This window comes from Alligator mississippiensis, chromosome 2 (assembly GCF_030867095.1).
Source record: "Alligator mississippiensis isolate rAllMis1 chromosome 2, rAllMis1, whole genome shotgun sequence".
Classification (NCBI taxonomy): domain Eukaryota; kingdom Metazoa; phylum Chordata; order Crocodylia; family Alligatoridae; genus Alligator; species Alligator mississippiensis.
The window spans coordinates 269,952,182-269,972,842 of NC_081825.1; the positions used below are offsets into that span (position 1 = coordinate 269,952,182).

Genomic DNA, 20,661 nt, shown 5'->3' on the forward strand with positions numbered 1-20,661 from the left:
CTTTCTGCCCAACTTCAAACTAACAAGGCTAACTATAACTCCCTCCCTCCAAGAGGATTATTAGACTATTCTTTATTTGCCTGATAAAGTAATTCAGAGTGAAATACTGGTCCTTCTCAAGTCAATGACAAAATTGACTTCAGTGGGGTAAGGATATAACTCTCCCTCATCCAGTTTGTGTGCAGATTCAGTGATCTGGAAACAACTGCATCTTCCAGATAACGACTGAACAGTATGGAAATAATCCAGAGGTTGAAAAACAGTTCTCCAACTATAAAATTAAGATTTCCAAACAACAAGTGTATACTGAAAATCAGGAAATGTTTATGAATAGCTTGCTAATTGAGACAAGAAAACATATTTTTATATTCTACTTACCTCAGAATTTAGTATAAAGTATTCTGTTGCCCTTCTGTTTTGCTGTCATGAAACAGCCATGAAATATTAACAACTTTTGCTTGCTGCTAATCTGTGTTAGATTTAAAATCAGTAACCTCAAGTTAAAAGGCTCCACAGCCTATTACCAAAGGCTGAGGTATCTATCATTCATTTTGTATGCATGTGTAATCTGGTTTCTATTCTAAAATTTCTGCAGTTGCTGGAATTCTCTCTAACTAAACATCTCAAGTCAAAGCCAGTTTTTCACTCACAAATGTTCTGAATGTTGGTAAAAACAAGGCAGTATTTTGAACTTGTAGCCAAGCCTTGTCAAGCTTCTGCTTGGTTACAGAAAATTAAAATAGAAGTAATGAGCGAAAATAGAAGATATAATTTATATAAACATATCCTGTAAACTCTCAAGAAGGAAGACATATGCTCATGGATGATGAAAGCAGTTTGGAATTAAATTTATGGTATTTCAGGGTCTTTTTTGCTTAGGCTTATGGAGACAAGCATAAAGCCTGACACATTTGACTGCAATCATTTGACTGCATCCTCTGAGTTAAAAAACAAATGTGAAAGCATATTTAGCAGCCATAAGTAAATAGGGAGGGAGGAGAGTTGGACCACCTTAAAGTTTTGAGCAAATACAAATGTATTTTGATTTATTATGATATTACAGTGAGAACAGGAGAAGAAGTGCAATTTTGAGAAACAGAAATATTAGATTTCAGGAAGGCAGTTTTAAGAAAAAAGTAAGATAGATAGGGAACATGAGTAGTGTGCCATAAAGGTAAGTAAAATTAAGACCTAAGACCCACTTACAGTGTGGGGGGAGGTCTGAAGTTACCCTAAATTGGTACATTAAGCTCAGTATTAAGAATGAGAAGTATTACTGACTATATCCAATACAACTGGAGTTCTACACAGAATTTATTATAGCAGTGGTTTCCAAAGTGTTGGCTGTGGCTTACCTGGGCTATGCAAAGACTAAGGATAAAATGACACCATAAAACCTTGTGAACTAAGTACAGTTTCAAACAACCTGTAAATATTGCTACTGTTCATTCTTTGTGTTAACCAACTCTGTTCCCTCTCGCTACTCATGTAGATGAAAGCGTTTAAAAAACCCCCCATAAATACAGAGACTATTAGTACAACACTCAGCCCAATGGTTGGTGACAAATTGAGCAAGATAGACGACAGGTGAGTTATGATGGATTAGCTCTGAAATAGGGCAATACAATACTAAGGTATAATAGGCAATCTATACAAATGTTCATTTCAAGCAGTAGAAAATTTCCACCACTATAAGTGATTCCAGGAGAGGGAGCAGTACAGACATTCTGTCCCGTTCTGTCTCCCTGTTCCTTGTGCCTTCCCCAGACGAGAACGATCTTGGCCTGGGAAAAATATGGGCTGCTCCAGTCTAGTTCCTGGGGGAGTGGAGCAGTGGGGCAAGGCCCCCTACCTGCTTCTCACACTAGGAACTCTGATTTAAAAAGGAAAGGCAGAGTATGGCAAGAGGAAACAGGTAGGGAGCAATACTTCTCCCTGTGCCCAGCAACCAAGCAGAGGGAGTAGTGGGGCAAAGCCCCTGCTCACTTCTCATGCTGTGATCTCTAGTATGAGAAGCAGGACAGGAGCAGCAGGCAGGTGTTCCTCCCCCCAGTCTTCAGGATGTGTGAAAGCAGCTGCCCACTTCACTGTCTTCAGACCAGGGCGAGCCCAGTCACTGGAAGGCATGGGAGTCTTTCTCCCAACTCCAATCCTCCTGGTCCCTAGGCAGAATTAAGGTAGGGAAAAGCATGCAGAGACTTAGTCTCCTAGAGAAACTCTCCTGGGAACAATTTCTACATGGTTGTTTTCAGATTACTTTTCTCTTGGAGATGCTGTTTTTGCTCCAGGAGAAAAAAAAAGCAGGGGGAAAAAAAGCTTGAATGTCTGCACACTTCTGATTTCTATTGAAAGAACTGCTATTCTCCCAGTAGATACTGAATGTATATGGCCCTAGTTTACTAGACACAAGAAAGTAGTAATGCAAAACACTGAGAGAACTCCATTTAAAAGATTATGTGAGGTCCTTTGCCACTGATGTAAAAAAAGAAAAATTGAGTTAAGCTATAACAACTTTAAAGAAGGGCCACTAAGATGGTTGAGGGACTGGAGACCTTTTTTTTTAATGAAAATTGATTAGAAACACTTGGCTTATTTAGTACATGAATGGGGCAAATAGGAAGGTGAAGAGATGTTTTAGGATCAGAAACAACATTAGTACAATATCAAATGGCTGGAAATAAGATATAGAAAACTTAAGAAATGGGAAGAAGGAAATTTTGGAACAATCTCCAAACCAAGTGATGGGAACATGAAGCCTGAGTCTGTCTAAGAACTAAATAAGGCAATTTGTAGAAGTTATAATAAGACAGGGAGTTCTGAAACAGTCCCATGTCCTAAGGCTTTTGTAGGAACCAGAAAAGAGCCCCACACCCCCTTCCTGAGTACTGCTGGCTTCTGGGTTGTTTTCCACCTTCTGAAGCATTGGGATGTTGGTGTATAGAGGCCAGGTCAGACCCCTGGGCCCAGCTAATAGCAATCAAGAGATCAAGGCAAGTCATCCTGGAACAAGCACCACCTGCAGCAAGCCCTGAGCACCATCCTGGTCCCAGCTGGGTTGAGCAAGCAATCAGGGCAGCTGAAGCCAGAGGCAGCAGGTCCCACACACTCTTGTCCTTAACAGTCAGGCCCACCCTGCAGTTTCCTTAGCCAAGGGAAGTAAAAGGCCTCACTCCTGACCTTCCATGTGTTTCCTTGCTGATCTTCTGGTTTTGACCTCAGCTTCTGACTCTGGTAAGTTGCTTGGTATTCCCTGATTCCAGTTCCTTGCTTGTGATTCTGGTTTAGCCTTCAGCTCCAGCTTTTGGCTTCTGATTCTGATTCTGATTCTAGTTAACCCTAGGCTTACCTTGGCTCTGGCTTCAGCTTCTGACCCTGGCTTGTTCTGACTTTGGCCATAGCTTATGAATCTAGTTCTGATACCATACCCCTCTAAACCCCAAGAAATGTACTGATAGGCAAGAGTGCAGAACAATATCTGGCTGTGTGTATTCTGTTATTCTGTGTAGCATATGTTATTCTGTGATCAGATAGTTCAAAGAAGAATGTGTATATAAGATTTGGATTTCTGTGTGTCCTGGCATATTTTGCCTCTGACATTTGGACTGGCCATCCAATTTGTACAGAATTAAGGCTACGTGACACTAGTCAGGCCACAGCTGGAGTACTGTGTCCAGTTCTGGGCACCCCACTTCAAGAGGGATGTGGACAACATTGAGAGGGCCCAAGGGAGGGCCACCTGCATGATCCAGGGACAGCAGGGCAGACCCTACAATGAGATGCTACAGGACCTGAACCTGTTCAGCCTTCACAAGAGAAGGCTGAGGGGGGACCTGGTGACCATCTATAAACTCACTAGGGGGGACCAGAAGGGTTTGGGGGAGACCTTGTTTCCCCTAGTGCCCCCCGGGATAACAAGGAATAATAGCCACAAGTTGTTGGAGAGTAGGTTTAGATTAGACATCCGTAGGAACTACTTCACAGTTAGGGCGGCTAGGATCTGGAACCAACTTCCAAGGGAAGTGGTGCCAGCTCCTACCCTGGGGGTCTTTAAGAAGAGGCTTGATGCCTACCTGGCTGGGGTCACTTGAGCCCAGTTTTCCTCCTGCCCAGGCAGGGGGTCGGACCTGAAGATCTACAAGGTCCCTTCTGACCCTACTCTATGATTCTATGAAGGCTATTTTGGTTTCTCTTACTCACTGGTGAGCCAGCGGTAGTGGGGCTGGAGAACTGTCTCTGGAAGTTGCAACATGGGTTAGGAATGGAGCTTTTCCTGTAGGTTACACTAGTACAGACTATGGGCATTTTTTTCCTTTTTCTTTTACATAGAGCATGGTCCCTGTTTCTTTGGGTCTTCTGAGCATATGTTAACTAATTATTTCCCTGTTTTTGTAATTACAGACCTTTGGTAGTGCCTTCAGCCCCAGCTTTTACCTTCAGTATCTTATTAGAGTGTTCTTATAGGATTTTAAATATCATTGAAATTATGGGTGTAGGTTAGAAATGGCAGATTGTGGGATTCCTTTGGCTAAGGATAAACTGAGCATATAGGAGATGAGATTCTGTGACCCAGGAAGCTGCTTCCAGTCCTATGTTCCTATCAAGAAATATAATGTAAGCAGTATAAAAGAAAAAAAATGAAAAAAGTGTGTGGAAGAATAGGGATAAAGTGCAGAAGAAGGAGATGCTTTATTTAAGACTAGAAAGTTGAATGGTAATATGAAACATGCAAACCTTAGTTTGGTTGTGGGCACGATGATTTATTTAGCTGCAGTTTACTGAATTTCTGGACACTGTGCTAAACTCTCCCTAACAAGGCAAGATATTACCCTTGTTATTCATAAACAGAAGCTTAATTTCTGGAATGCAGACATAGCAGATATGTATAGTATATGATTTTGTATGTGGCCCTCTCCCAAGGACTATGTAGTATGCTTACAAACTACTTTTATGTAGCCTGGAAAATATCTCTGAGTACACAAAATCTGCTACTGCAGCCTAGAAACAAGCTAGCTGTATTCTGACAGAAGAATAAACAACACTATAGTAATGAGCAAGGGGAGAAATCTTTTCGAATTAATTAACATCGTATTGCAAAGGGTTTTGGGGACTTAAAATATATTCAAATACAGTACTGACGATTTCCAAAGTCCTTTCTTTCAGTACATACGAAAAGTCTAGAAGAGAGTATTCAAGATTATCAATGGTTAAATTTGGTTATTGCCAATACCTGGTCTAGAACACAGAGATGATCCTTGTACAACATTACTGCAAATATTAGGAGTTTTGCACAAATATTATTTTCAATTATAGCAGTACTAGCTGTATCAAAGGAAAACATATCATTTGCCCAAAATTTTATTAGGATGAACTTATGAAACACAGAGAGATAGAGACAACTAATTCTACCTGAGAGGTGAGACAGCTGCTGTAACATAGATCTGATATTTATAATGGCATCCTTGTATCCTGATATGTAACTGCCATAGGGTGCTGGTATTTTATTTAACAGTGACTTTTCTTGAGTCTTAATTGTAGAAAGACCTGAAATGAAAAAGCCACAGTGACAACCTACATGCTGTGCAAACTCTTCTCGCAGGGGTGATCCTCAATTCTGCTGTCGAGGTACCGAGTAGGGGCCTCAAAGTCCATGTCAATATATTTCTAATGCCATTTTATACAATGAGGGCAATAAAAAGGTGCCTTGGCATGAATGAAAAACCAGGTTTGAAGTATTTTAAGAACTTCCCAGTTATTGCAGCATTAGTGGTGTGGCAGTCTAGCAAACCAGCACTAACTTGTGAGACAACTGTGTATTGAGTGCATGTGGTTTAAGCGACAGATGGCATGAATGGTGAGATGCTATCAAGAGGATTAACGACTTGGCACAGGAAGTGTATAGCCACAATGCACTTTTCGCTGTCTGCTCCTTTTTCATCAATCTCTGTTTGTCCTTCACCCTCTGTAAAACTACTTGAGTTTATTTACTAACGTTATCCGGAAAGCAAATGCTGTATATTTTATTCCCACTAGTGTTGGTTATCATTACCCACACACTTCTAAATCCTTTCAACTGTTTGATCAAGAAATCCCTGAATCTTCCACTTGAATTTGACTAATTTCAAATGGAGATTCCTTACTGGGTATGTGCATAGGCCATTGATTAAATGCCAGGAGAATTGATGATACTCATTGTATTTCAACAATTATTGAAATAGTAGGAGACTACATCTTCAGGTGCCTTTTCATTGTAAAGTTGAAATTGTTTTGGTTTAATGCAGAACATTATGGAATGGAAGAAAAGATATCCCTGCCAATTTCTGATATTAGAGGAGTAAAGTCTAAGGGAAACATGTAGCATGTGTTTATGGGACAATGCTACTGCATATCTCCAGGACACAGAGATACTTAATTCAAAGGATGCTAAAAGCTTCAAAGGTTGGGTTTTTTTGTTGGTTGATTGTTGTTGTTTTTTATTTTTTTTTTTTTAATTTTGAGAGAGAAGAGCTGAAGGGAATGTGAGTAAGAAAGATTAGCTAGAAGATAGGATGGTATTGGTCTGTGGAATTCTTGCCTGGGATAGTGTAGGAAACTAGAGGTCAGAAGAATCATTAATCAATACAAAAGCTTTGACAATTATTCAAATAAAAGAAAAATTAATGACGTTGTACTTCAGTGAGTATTCCATGCCATGATTTTTTTTTTTTTTTTTTTTGGTTAGACCAGTACTTGGGTAGATTATATGGAATCCAGATAGACCTTGTGGATCTCCCTATGTCCAATAGTCTTAATAAAGACTTACCTGTATATTCATTACAGCGTTATCCATGATGCAAGCTGTTACAGTCATAAAAAAAGGCAGGACTTAATAATTCTTATTTAAAACTCTGACTCTCATCAAAACAAATCTGCATATGAAATGATTGCTGAATCTAGCTGAACTACTAGTCAAGATGATGAGAGGGAAAGTGTATGTCACAGATATGAAGTGAAACTATACATTGGTAGAATTTGAGATGGGTTTCGGATCCAAACTTATGATCTAAACGCATTCAGATTTGCTGGATGAGCATATCCAAATTTCATACCTTAGCCTCATTTACATACAGGCTAAGTCTGAATACATAACACTTGAATACATTTGTAAAAGCAAAAGTTCTCAATTGAGAAGCTATAACAACAGGAAACAAACTTGATATACAACTTAGATTATATGCAATAAGCAAGTTCTTACCAACCAAATAGGGTGTTATCTAGGCCAGGATGGATGCATTGCATAGCTCAATGAAGACTATATAATATTTTTTGGAAGTGAAAAAGGATAGACATATTGAACCAAATTTATCTCGTGTTTCAGTATACCCGTCTACAGGGAGGATGTATTCTGCCCAATATATTTTTGTAGGCCCTTGCAAGTGACACTACAAAGTACCCACTCCAAAGGGCCTACTAGTGCCTGTACCCTCCAGTCTCTCCCCTGTCCAGTAGTCTTACATGCCATACCTTGATGTTGAAGTTAGTTGGGGAGTCTATATGGAGAGCATGCTTTTGGAAGAGACCATCCCCATGTGGTCTAAGGCTGCCCCCTTGGCCTTGCCCCAGTTTTACTCTCTCTAAGCCTTCTAACCTGGGGCCCACTGCTTAAGGCTGCAGACCCCTGGCTCAACTCCGGTCACTCCCCATGACCTCAGGTTCCTGTACCTGCAATATCTAGCATGTAGGCAGCTAGGGACCACTTGCTACTGTCTTACAGTTCAGTCAGTGTGGCCTCCTGTGGCACAGAACATACTGAAGTCGCCCTCCATGTCCTCAGTTTCCACTCAGCACAATTTCAAGTTTGAGGTGCCCCCTCAGTTACCCTCTTTCCATGGCTGTAGGGGTAGAGGAAGCCACAAACTGATCCTCCAGAGCAAGTGAAACCCACAAAAATACAAGTACCAGTCCTGGTTCAAAGGAATGTCCTGCGTGAGGTTCACGACACCATTGATGGCAGGCTTCACGTAGAATAACAAAAGCCAAAACCAAAAGTTTCTGGTGTATTTGCTTTCTATGCAGGCTCCCAGCTTCCCTTCACTCAGGGCTGCCTCCTGAGTCTTTTCCATAGCTTGGGTTTCCATCCTCATGCCTCTGAAAGAAGGGTTCCATCCCTAACAGCTTCCACAGTCAGACTGTCCCTCTGGTTTGAGGCATCGGCTTGTCTGGATCATATGACTCCTCTACTTCCTCCCTTGGCCATCAGGTCAGTGCCATAGAAAGGTGGAGGAGGGGGAGTGGGGTGGCTACCTGGGGTGCCAACGGGTGCTGTCCAGCCGGGGCAGGATGGGGCCACGAGTGGCTCATTTGAGAGTGAATGGGGGGAAAGGTAGCTCCCGCTGCTGCATGCACTCCTGGGCAAGCATGGGGGTTGGGGCATGTGCCCTCCAGAACTGTGTGCGGGGAGAGGGTGGGCTGCCACTGTGGGCTTTGCCACAGGTGCCAAACTTCATTGCTACAGTACTGCATCAGGCTCTGCCTATACCTGTACCCTGTGGCCATCTTGCATCATATTCCCCTGTCTGAGTCCTCCAGCTCTGCCTGCACCTGGACCCAGTGGTAACCTTGCTATAGATCCCCCTGTCTATAGGTTTGGCTCTGCAGTCACCACCAGTGTACAGGCAGAGAGAGGGGACTGAGAAAAGTAGGAGGAAGCAGGGGGAAAGAAACACCAGTAAACGCACAGCAAGGTAAGGGAGGAAAAAGTGGGGGGGGTGAAGGAAGGGGAATGGGTCAGGGGTGTCTGGCCCCCCTTCCTTTTCTAGTAATGGGGCCCCATTACAGTTTTAAGATGGATACCAAATACTCCTCAAACAATCTTGACCTGGGAAATTTTGAGGAATGTATATCTGACTGTAAATGGAAGAATTACTGTAGAGGCATAACTTTTAGAAATGTTGGTGTCTTGGGAAGAGATTCTGAAGAGCAGCAGATTGCAGGGTAGCAGAGCTGGAGAGTCTGATCTGATGCCAGACACTAAAATACCACGGCTTCTGCTGAAGGGCCCAGTTTTGGTAGGGCTCTTTCCTTTGGTGGAGGTAAGCATGTGCAGTGGGTTGCACAGTTTGGAGAGTCCGTGTAAAAGAGAACACCATGGAGAGAAATGGGGTTTTGGATTAAGATGCCTAGGTGTTGGGGTCCTTCAGTGCTTGGAAGGTCCTGAAAGCTGGGAGCCAGATCTCTGGCATCTGTGCATCCAGTCTCCAGAGAGCCCAAATCCTGCATGTGGTAAGGGTGGAAGTGGCCACAGATGGCAGTCCCTTTGGCCTAGCAGTGAGAGGCCATCAGAAATGGGATGGCCATTTCACATCTGAGAGCTGAGGGCTCACATCTGAGAGCTGAGGGTTGGCTGAAGGTGTGTAATGTTGGGTGAGAGTGCCTGAGAGGCTGGGATGCCTGAAGGTGCGTGTATGAAGGGATTATCCAAGGGCAGCATGCCTTGCTCCTTTGAGGACTGAGCATCTGGTCCCACAGGTAGAGCTGGAGGTCAGACAGCTTGATGGACAGACAGTGAGGGCTGGAGGGCCTAGAAGGCTGATGGCTCATCAACGTTGATTGTGGTTGCTGTTGATTAACTATTTTGTTTTTGATATTGTTTCTTTCTCTGTCCCCTCCCCCCCCCCCATTAGTGTTCAGAAGTGGGTTTTTGTTAAGGAATTTAATCAAGTATTATTAGGGTCTGATAGAAGGGCCATGCCCGTACTTCCCCCAATCACACATGTAATTGTTGATTTGGTCTTTGGTCAACAGACTGATCCAGATGGGACCCGATTTGCATAATGTAACTAGCCAGTCAACACTGTCACCCTGATCTGCCACTGCCATTCACTCTAAATCAGTACCTGGGGATCATGCATCACTAGGCATTGAATATCACCTCTAGAAGCCCAAGTAACATGGTCAGAATTGTGCAGCTTGTGGGCACCTGAAAAATAGGTAATGAAGCCCTCCAACTGTTTCTGACAGGCCTGTACAACACAATTGTGCTGAAAGTTAGTAGGGCCCTCACTTATTAGTTGTGACTTATTTCTTCTTAAGACTAAAATTTTAAATACCAGTCCAGCCAAATATGCATACCTGGATGATTCTGTTTTCCTCAGGCAGCTGCTTGGCTGAGGAATTGACATCCTACTGAACATATTTAGTGGGGTAGAATAGGCTATGCTGAATACCAACCTCTGCATAAATACCCAAAACTGCAGTTACATTGTTACGTAGTTGCTTGAAGTGCAAATATGATCTACCTCTGCTGTGTCTTATCCATGAATGGCACCTGCCTGTGGTGGCTGGGGGGGCACAGCTGCACTGGCAGTGGTGGGAGCACAGCAGTAGTGAGTGGGGATCTCCTGCAAGAGGAGCGGGGGGAGAGGGTGTGGCAAGCACTGACCAGGAGTCGGTGACCACCTGCAAGTGTTGCTGGCAGTAGCAATCATGGACCGCACCACCAGTGGCGGGGTGGCAAGCGACAATCACCTGCAGGCACTGCCAACAGTGTCGGTAATGCCTTTTTGCAGGGGGTGCACTGCCGCATGCACCCCCTATGTGTCTCCCCTGGTATTATGTAACTGCTACATTTTAGGTTTAATAACTGTCAGCTCATGGAGGAGCAAAATGAAAAACATTAGGCAACTTAAAACCGGGCATAATTTTATTTCAGCCTGACAGTGCAGCATATTCCCTCTGGGCATGTGAACATAACAGTCATGGGCTTTAAAATTCATGGTCAAATCAATTAAACATTCAGAAGTTGGGGAGCTCGCCTGAGCTAGTACAAGCATTTATTTGGCTGGCAGACGTAAACTTATTGGGCTAGATCTTGACTTTACACATGGCCCCAAGCAAATGGTGTCATGTGAACTGAAGTAGCCACAGGCATTATGTCTCAGAGATGCCATTTATATCAAAGTTTCTGTCCTGCATCCTCCTTGTTCCCTGGGGATACCTACTTACCTCAGGCCCCTGTAAAGGTCTTGGAGCTGTTTTGTAACTTATGACTGCTATATGTTGACCTGGTTACTGGGACAAGCATGTTGGTTTAGTTTTTAATAAGGAGCTGTCTGGTAAAGCAGATAGGAAGGACAAGAATGGCTGAAGATGAGCAACTCCTCAGCAAGTACTGCAGGTTTGTTATGGGTACTACCTAAACAACGAGCTTTGGCCTGAAATATAAAAAAAATCCAAAGGACTCTCTCAAGACGGGGACCTAGTTGTTTGTGTTCAGGGAAACCAGAAAGGATAACAACCTTGCTGAAGTAGTGTCTGAAAAATCTAGTTGCAGAGGTGTAAGGAAGCGTTCTTGTCTCCTCTTTCTTCAATGCACACATGTGCAGTCCAAATGACTCTCAGAAACTAGCCTCTGAAGTAGATGATGGTGCAGTGGCTAAGGGACTAGTTAGCAGTTTGGGATACCAGGTTCAAGTACTTGTTTTGTCATACAATCTTGGGTGACTCATTTAATGCCAGTATTCTTCCGTTTCTTATATGTAAAATGGGGAAAATATAGCCTTACTTCTCAGGGTGCTGTGAGAATAGATATTTCAAAAGAATGTGAAGTTCCCACAAACTATGGGGATGGGAGACATATAAATACAGTGGATAGATTTACCTACTAGGGTGTCTAATACATTCCCCATCCACAGTAGACTTCTTGAATATTTTCTGTTATGCTGCCTAATCTGCTATTTTAGCTATGAATTGCTAATGTTGGAAGGGTTTACAGTGACTTGTTAAGTAGTTGCAATACAGGGTAGAGCTGCCTTAAGTCTAGTTTGCCTTATGCAGATTGTATTTTCTAAGAAATAAACGTCTTAAAAAATGCAGTTACTGAAATGTAATTATTTTGGCTTGGTCTCTCTTCTGTTTCTGTTCTCTCTCCTTGAAAATATATCTGTATCTTTCTTTCTCTTTCTCCCTTTGTGTATCCAAATTGAGACTGACAGAAAAGATTTCTAGCCAGCAGTAATAATCTGATATACTGGTTCTTTGTTTTCATGTTTTGTTTTGTTTTTTTCTTGTCATTCTTGTCCACAAAGTATACAAAATTCTATGTATTCTGGTTGAATGTCAGCTAAGAAATAAGCCAATTTTTCAGGGAATTCAGCACCTACAATAAGATACTGTAAACCTTCATCTCTCAGTGACTTCAAAAGAATCAGAGAACAATTTGCATGTTACTGGATTGGGTTTATCACACCAGTGGCATGATCCCAAATCCTCTGAAATCCACAGAGGTTGGAACAAACCCCAGGTTTTCAAATAAATTAGGGTCAATTTGGACTTCCGACTTAGCAGCCCATGTGTGAAAATAGGATTCATGCACCCTTAACTTTCAAGGGTTATTTTTTTCTCTCTTGAAAATATCTGCACCATCAACTGTACCTGAACTAGAAAAGGCTGAATTTTTCATTTAACATAAAATGTTAACTACATGACAAAAAGGTGCTGCTTTTTTAAATGACCTCTTTCAACGAGAGGTCTCTGGAAAATGAAGCGTTACCTGGCTTAATAGGTTTCAATCTCCTGCATTGCCTGCTTGAGTGATATTTTGGAGTCTATTAAAAGGGACTCAAGATTGCACAGCAGGAAGACACAGAAACAGAGCACTAAAGGTTTTCAAGCAGCTCAGTTTTCTAGATTACAAAATGAGAAATGTGTTACTTGTTTATTTGCCTTGGTTATGCAGCTCTGTTGATGTAGCATTTGTCCTATTCCTGACGTGCAAATTATGCAGATTGTGTGCATTTCCAGTTAAACAGCAAGCATACATAAATGAGTAAGAGAGATTAGACAGAAAAAGGAAACTAAACATAAAAACAAAGTGGCAAAGAAAACTATTCTACAGTTATCAGAAAGCTGGAAGATTCTTCAAGGCACTGTTCAGTGACAGCAGAATCTCTTTATTTCAAAGAGTCACTCCTTGTTATCCAGACAGCTAAGCTTGAAGAACCCTTATTTTTTGTCTCTCTTAGTCTGGCATTTAAATGCCTTTAAAAGGAATGAAAGTCAATCAATAACTACTTTTAAAAAAAGATTAGCATACTTTTAGGTTTTAATAGGATGTCAGTGAGACAAAAAACAGCATTTGATTGGTGTTCATTTTAACTTAGTTGAAATGCACATATCTGTTGCATTACCATCATTATTGACATCTGATGATATAATACATGATTTCTGGGGCATATTTATTATAACAGCACAGTAGCTATTGGGAAAAGTAGCCCCCTTCTGTCAGTGTGTGTTTATGAATGGAAAAAAAAATCCCACAGAATATATTTCATCCTAAAAAGAAAGCATGTTCTTCTTATTTAGTTAATTTTTATCCAGATTGTTTGAATGTTAGTCTGCTTCATGGAGCTTTTAATAGTGTGGCACCACTCTCCCAAAATCTTTTAATTGATTTTTTTTTTTCCTTTTAATTAAATCCCTGTGTTCTAAGGTCTCCATACTTTTTGTTACTGCATATTAGGTGTCCGTATACTCCCAGGAAGAGGGCTTTGTTGTGCAGCTTTAGGAGATATATTATATAAAATCAATATGCTACCATGCATGCAGCTTTATATATTTGGGAGATGATACAAAAACATTTCCATTTATATGAGGAAGTAACAGCCATCCAGTGAAGGGAAGAGAACAAATTTAAGTTATAGTCTCTTCTTGGATATAAACAAATTAATATGGAAAATAAAGGTGTTTATTAAGGCAAAGATTTTATATGCTGGATATTATTTGTGTATGGTAAAACTTACAGGTTTCATTTGTTTAGTTCTCACCATTTAAATATTTCTATGACCATCAGTTAAGCCTTATCACAATGCCACATGGGCTGCAATTGTTTGCTACTACATAAAATAGGGTAATCATACCCAGCATCATGTGGTGATGGCAGTTCTTTTCCAAGAACCCAATCACAAGAAGAACCCGCATGTTCTCAGATAATGCTGTCCATGAGATTACATTCAAGGTCTATTTAGAAATACACACTTAGCTTCTTCAACAGATCTGATGATTATCATTTGCACTTAATTTACCTGAAGAATTGTGAATATAGTATGAAGTCTAGTCCGCATGCAGTTTTTGTGTGGTATGTGTGGGGTTTTTGTTTTTTTTCAGTGTTGAGTTTTTTGGGGTTTTTTTTTTTTAATAATATATAACTCTTAAGGAAAACTAGACTAATTTTAAAAGTGTTTTATAGCAACATGGTTAATTCCCCTTTCTGCACATAAATAGTAAATTATATCAGTATAACCACGTTTATACTAATATATCAGTGCCCCAATCAATAATGGGTTACATTGCCTTAACTATACCATGGCAGTAAGTGTTGCAACTTTTTCATTAAGACGAGACTTTGACATTTAAAGAGAACTTGAACCTAAAACCACAAAGGAAAGAGATGCTCCTGCTTAACATGTTAAGAAGTCCTTGTGAAGAATTTTGCTTCTCTGGAGTGCATCTTATTCTTTATTAAGAATGAAATGTGAATACTGGGAATTTAAAATAAAGTGTTTTTAAAATTATTTTCCCCAAAAGCAAATAACCATGTAGAATACCCTAGAAAAATGAAAATGAATCCCCAATGACTGCTTCTTAATAATGAGGGAGAAATGGTATTTCTAGCAGCAGTCAGTTAGGATACAGCACATTCTGTCCAGGAAGACAGATGGCAGAATAATTTAAACAAAGAGCAGGCATATTACAAACAGAAATTAAAGCAATATTGGAAAAAGTTCAATGACATACCTGTTATTAACATTCTAAAAAGGTAAGAGAGAGGAGACTGGAATCATTTTCTGGCTCCAGGGGCACTATTAGCATTGAAAGCAGACTTGTCTAAAATGGACTACACTGGCTACAGACCTGACAGAGATAATGAAAATAAGATTTACAAAGCAGGCCTTCTTGACTTCGTTCTTTATTTTTCCTATATTTATTTAAACTGAAGTAATCTCTCAAATCAAAACATTTATCCACTGTAATGTACCAAAAATATTTATTTAACATTTCTGCATATCTGTTGTGTTTTCACATGAGCAAAGAAAGAAGAAAGATTTCTACCAAAAAACCCTGGTTTCCCCAAAATAATTACAATGTTTTCTGCATGTGTTTAGAACTACTTTAGGATGAACTTGCTTTGATTGTTCAGGTTACCATTCTTTAGCAATAAATAAGTCTGGCATGCCCAATAGAAGCCAAATGTAATGGCCTATATTCTATTCTACTTCTAAGGGAGCATACACACAACATGATTATTACAAATAATTTCCCCCAGATTTTACTTCATAGTCAATTGACTCCATATTGAAGAGGCAGTGCAAACTGACTTTCTGTAGCAGGTGCTATCAGGGCTGTTTCTAGGGTATGGCAAATCGGGGTGATTGCCCTGGGCCTCATGCTTTAACAGGGGCTGTCAGCACCCTGTAGGATAGGTTGGCAGCAGGTGAGCCCTGCTTCCCGCTTTGAGGGCTGCAGCAGAGGCGCTGCATAGCGCTCACCTCGCAGTACAAAGCCCCTGTGCGGCTGCCAGGCACTGTGGCTCAGCTCAGCTTGGGGCCCTGCACTGTATGGACTTCCCCATCCAGCCCAGCCCTCACCTTGGCTGTCCCCTGCTGCAGGTGGCCCCCTAAGGCAGGCAGTGCTAGCAGCAGCACCCTCAGTACCAGCACCAGGGCCAGGGCTGCTGCCTCCCTCCCACTTTGCAGCCTGCACCGCCTGGCTCTCCCAGCCCCAGCCCCACAGCTAGTGAGTGCCAAGCCAAGAGCTGCAGCCCTGCCCTCCCAGTGGATTTCAGAATGTAGGCAATGCCACGCTGATTGTGATCGGTAAGGTTTTTTGGGTCTTTTTTTTTTTAGTTATATGAACTTTTTAATTATGTAAAAATGTTAAGAGGGCCCTGCACCTCCTTAGGGTTGGCCCTGTGTGCTATTATATAGCCTGGCCACTAGGGGTGCAGGCAGAAGTGCAACTCCCTGATATAACTGAGAATACTTTGCAGGAAGTGTTTTGAATTGCAATGGTCCCCTGGACCAAGTGTACGTTCATTGTTGGTTCCAGCGGGGAGAGGAAATCTAGCTGTTGGCTGGGAGCGTGGAGCCAGCTTCCCCTAGCATATAATGAGGGGGTAGATTTTTGCTCGATTGGCCATTTTTTAAGCAGTCTGCAGCCGTGTGCTTGTTTGGTCATAACTATAGATCAGTTTCTGTGGCCTACTTAGGTGAAAATTATCACTTCTTTTTGTTCTTTAGGTGAGGGGGGAATCGGCTTGCACTGGGCAAACAGCAACCCTGAAATGAAACTGACTGAAGGAGTAGACAGACGATAGATGTATACATCTTCACCCTGCAGTGACTTACACTGATGTAAGCTGTGCAATGTGTGCCTGCTCCACTTTCCTTTTTGAAAGTCATACTGATTATTTATAGTTGAAGAAGAAAAAGAAAAGCTCTTTGTAATGGTCTCTTTCATAATCCTGAAATAGGTAATCTGCTTATTGAGGGAGGTGGGTTCTACCCCATATATCTTCATGTGCCATTCATTTGAAAGGGTGTTCTAATAAAGGTCCTGCCACGCCTGTAACCTGATTAAAGCACCCATTAATAACATGATTAGCTGCCATCAACATTACAGATTTTACCAGAGTTATAATTGGGTCAGGGAGAAACTGTGCTGGAACTGATTCTCCTGGTTCAGTTGTTTTTTAGTATTAATGGCCCTTTGGCTACAAGTTCTAAAGATGCACATAGACTCTTTGGTTAAATAAAATGGTTGTTACTACATTTGAAAGTGAGATTTTTATGTTTATAGTTTTGTCTGTTAAATATGTACCAGTCCATTTTAGCAGACATTTAAGACTAGAGGGAACAGGACTGCAGAATACATTGTAGAGAACAATCTTTCACTGTTAAGGGACTGTATAAAATTACCTGGAAAGTCTTTTTCCCTCCTGCAAGTCTCTGATAAAAATTTAGAGCTGGCATGAGTAAAGCAAGAACCACAATATCTGGTATTATGTAGCAAGAAGTGCACTACCTTGGAAGCAGAACTGAAAGATTGAGGTCAACGTGACTGAAATGATTAGATGATTAAGTTGGACTGAATTTAAATGCTGGAGGCCTTTTTAATTATTTTTCATGCTACATTAATGGAGGATTAAATGTTGGCTCTGGTACTTGTCCTGTAAATTATAAGTTGCTCTCAGTAAACCCACACTAGCTTTTTCTTTGAGTGTGCACAATATTTATGAAAGTGAAGAGAATGGTAGTAACTGCTTGGTGACATATTCCTTGATGAAAATGCTCTGATGTTTTCCCATATGACATCATTGCTAGGGGAGGGTGACATGGTTTGAATTAAAAATTTTGAATGCCAGAAAGAAACCTAAACTTGAAATTTCCAAATGACTGCTTTGGATAAACTAGGTCAAATATTTCTCACTCATACTGTGCCACCCACAGCCAAGGAAAACTGGAGTGCAAAAAAAGGCACTTTTCATACTATCTTTAGTGTTTCAGAGTAAGAACAATTCAAGCTAAGAGGCCATCAAAATTCCTATAGGTAGTGTGTTAAGTATGCCACATAATTCTCCCATAGCAAAATATTATTTATCTTCACATCAAGGGAACTGATTTTGTTTTTTGGTTTTTTTGTTTTTTTTTTAATGCTCATCTATACTTATTTTGTGCCTTCTATAGCTTTGGTTAATTCATTAAATTTATTGGCTTCATAAAACTGAAAGCAAGTCTATGTTAAAGAATAAGGATCACATTAAAAACATATGCACTATATTATAAAGTATAGTGTAAGCCCAGATGTGGCAGCTTTGGTAGATCACTGTTGACTGAACCTTGAATATTTCCACTAATTGGGAATGATCCTAATTTGGCTTCATGAAGGAAGGCAAACAAACATACAAACACCCTTCAGTTGCCTTGAGAGCAGAGGGCTTCTTAAAATTGACAGGAAGGAAGAGGGATGAAAAAGCAAGAATACAACAAAGTATTTCAGATTCTCTACCAATGTTAAACTCTTTGTTCAACTACAACAGCATGCAGCTGACTGAAAATGTGACTGTTTAAATCATTGGCTGGTTGAGGTTGCATGTGTGGTAAACCTAACCTCCCTCCTTTTCCTCTCCCTCAACTCCTTTCACATGCATTATGATGGCCTATTAGATACTCAGATTTGGGAATGCTGGCAAAGTGTCTGCTTTTTTTTTTTTTTTTTTTTTTGCCACTAAAGTTTTGAATGTTTCCACTAAACAAAATATATATTCGATTACTCTCAATAGTTGCAACATATATTTTAAACATACTTGAATATATTATGTTTTATGTGGGTTTATTTTAGATCTTTAGCAATACTAAATGAATTGCCCTTCCATAATAGATTGGCTAAGCATGCAAGTAGTATCTAAATCAAAACTCATGGCTACACAGTTTATAAACTTCTTCCTTTTATAATTTACACAGACATATTCACTTAACATGAACTATCAACATTATGTATGAATATGATTTTGACACAAATAAGGGGAGGGGGAATATTGAAACCACTGATCTTTTAAATGTGAGAATAAGAAATTATAAGAAAATAAATGCTTTATGTCTGCAGGGTAAAACTATATCTTATGCTTTATCAAAACCCCACTTTCTATATATCAGTGCTGTATTTCTCTTTACATGTTTTATTACTCTAATTCTAGATGTATCTTTTTACTTACCTCTTTCCTATTCAGTTTAATTAGTTGCTGCAATATTTATGGTGCAGCGTTATCAATTCAATGCTACTAATTGCATAATCTATAAAATATGACATGTTTTCGAAGCAGTAAAATTAAGTGAGGTAAAATGAATACATTTGCATGCAAGTGTGTGAGAGTGATCCTGAGACACTGTCAGATGTGTATCTCAACTGTTTCACAACTGCTACTACATACTTTCAAATAAATTGATTTGTTTTTCCTTATGGAAACTAGTGTTTCTGAAAGATTAATAACTTATCAAATGAAAATAAACACAGTTCTTTTTTCTGGCATTTGATCTATCTATGCCAGTGATGCCCAATTAGGGTGGTATGGCAACTTAGGGGCTGTGAAACCCTTTTAAAGTCTAGCAGCCTGAAGCCACCGAATGAAACTGGTCTGTTCTGCCTCTGTTTCCAGCACCAGGGAACATCTGCGGCAGAAGGGGCACCCCTATGCAGCCCATTATGATAGAAGGGGCACCATGAGGCTGCAGCTGCTGCTTCTGGCTCACCTGAGAGCCTAGACTGGCAATGCCACCACTGTGGAAGGGATAGAGTAAATGCTGCCACTGTTCCTGCACTTCCCAATGGATCAGAGATGCCTCCCTTACGTTCATATATCTAAGCAAAGGCAGGGGGCATATCTCTCTTGAACGAGGACAGGAAGGGAGCCTTCTACCCACGTCAGCAGAGAGTACATGTTGAATCAGTTAATGGCAGGTTAAAATGAGGAATAAGTTGCAAGATATTTGGTATAATAGTTTTTTAGCTGGTTCCTATAGCACCTTTAATTTAATGTGTGGCCAGTGGCCAGCCTGTGGACCACACAGGAGCCTTGGGCTCCCATGGCCTCCTCAGGCTTGGAGGCCCCTCGATGATCCGGGTTCCCAGCCAGAGTGCACTCTGCTCTCACCCACTTTGGAATTCTGATCAGCTGATGGGGCTTCCCACTGGAAGAGAGCTCATGGTGCCATCCTCCCAGCTGGGAACCCAATCAGTTGACAGTGCTTCCAGCCAGGGGAGCGCATGGTGCACTCCCCCAGCTGGGAGCTGAGCTTGCTACTTGCTAGTGCAGGGGGAGCCCAGGATCAGGCTCCTGCTGCACCGGCAACACGGTTCAATGGGATCTGATATGGCATGGCAGCAACTGTGATTGTTGCGACCCTGTATCAGTTCCTAACAAACCTTTACTTGAACATCTGTCAGGAGCCTCAGTGACATTTACCAATAGCTCAGGTTCCCTTCTGTAATATTTCACATTTTTAAAATTAATAAATTAATACTGACAGCATTTACTTCCCAACTGGAGGACTCTTTGCATGCCTGTGGTATGTGCATTTATATTTCGGACATCCAGTCTTATTGGTGTTTAGTGTTCATGATGATGGGCCTAAATGTCTAGATAAATATTTGATTTAGAGGGCTTACAAAAGATGCTGCTATGCAACTAATAATCAATGGAGTATGAATGCAATTAATGAACCAGCTCCTTGACTGGGGTAAATCAGAACAGCTCCATTGGTTGCAGTCACATCACAGTTTACCCCGGCAGAGAACCTGGTGCATAGAGATTAAAAACAATATATGAAATAGCTTCATTTTAAAATGTACTCAGACTAGTCCATGTATTTAATTTAAACGGATGTGTGCATTTTAGTCATGACTCCAGCCACTAAGTTATCTCTTCAAATAATCTTGTTGTTTTGTTTTTTTTAATTAACCATCAGTATTGTTAATAATGGGTAAATGAATGTCATTTTATATCTTGTTAACACATGAGAAAATAATCGCTTGCTTCCATGGGGCTCCTTCCCCACTGAACTATTGCTCAATATTTTTCCCCCAAAGGTTATGCTGAAATAGGTTAGAGCAATTGTCATAGCCACTCAATTA

General features: G+C 40.8%; 1 long non-coding RNA gene across 2 annotated transcripts; it reads left to right on the forward strand.

Annotated features, from left to right (window-relative positions):
- Nucleotides 1-1,933: 1,933 nt before the first annotated feature.
- On the forward strand, nt 1,934-18,990 carry LOC109281664 (uncharacterized). Of its 2 annotated transcripts, XR_002088397.2 has the most exons (3): nt 1,941-3,231; nt 8,053-8,236; nt 16,272-18,990. It is a non-coding gene; the product is annotated as an uncharacterized LOC109281664 (long non-coding RNA). The 2 variants fall into 2 exon arrangements; XR_009460239.1 differs by lacking the exon at nt 8,053-8,236 and having other exon boundaries at nt 1,934-3,231.
- The last annotated feature ends 1,671 nt before the right edge of the window (nt 18,991-20,661 follow it).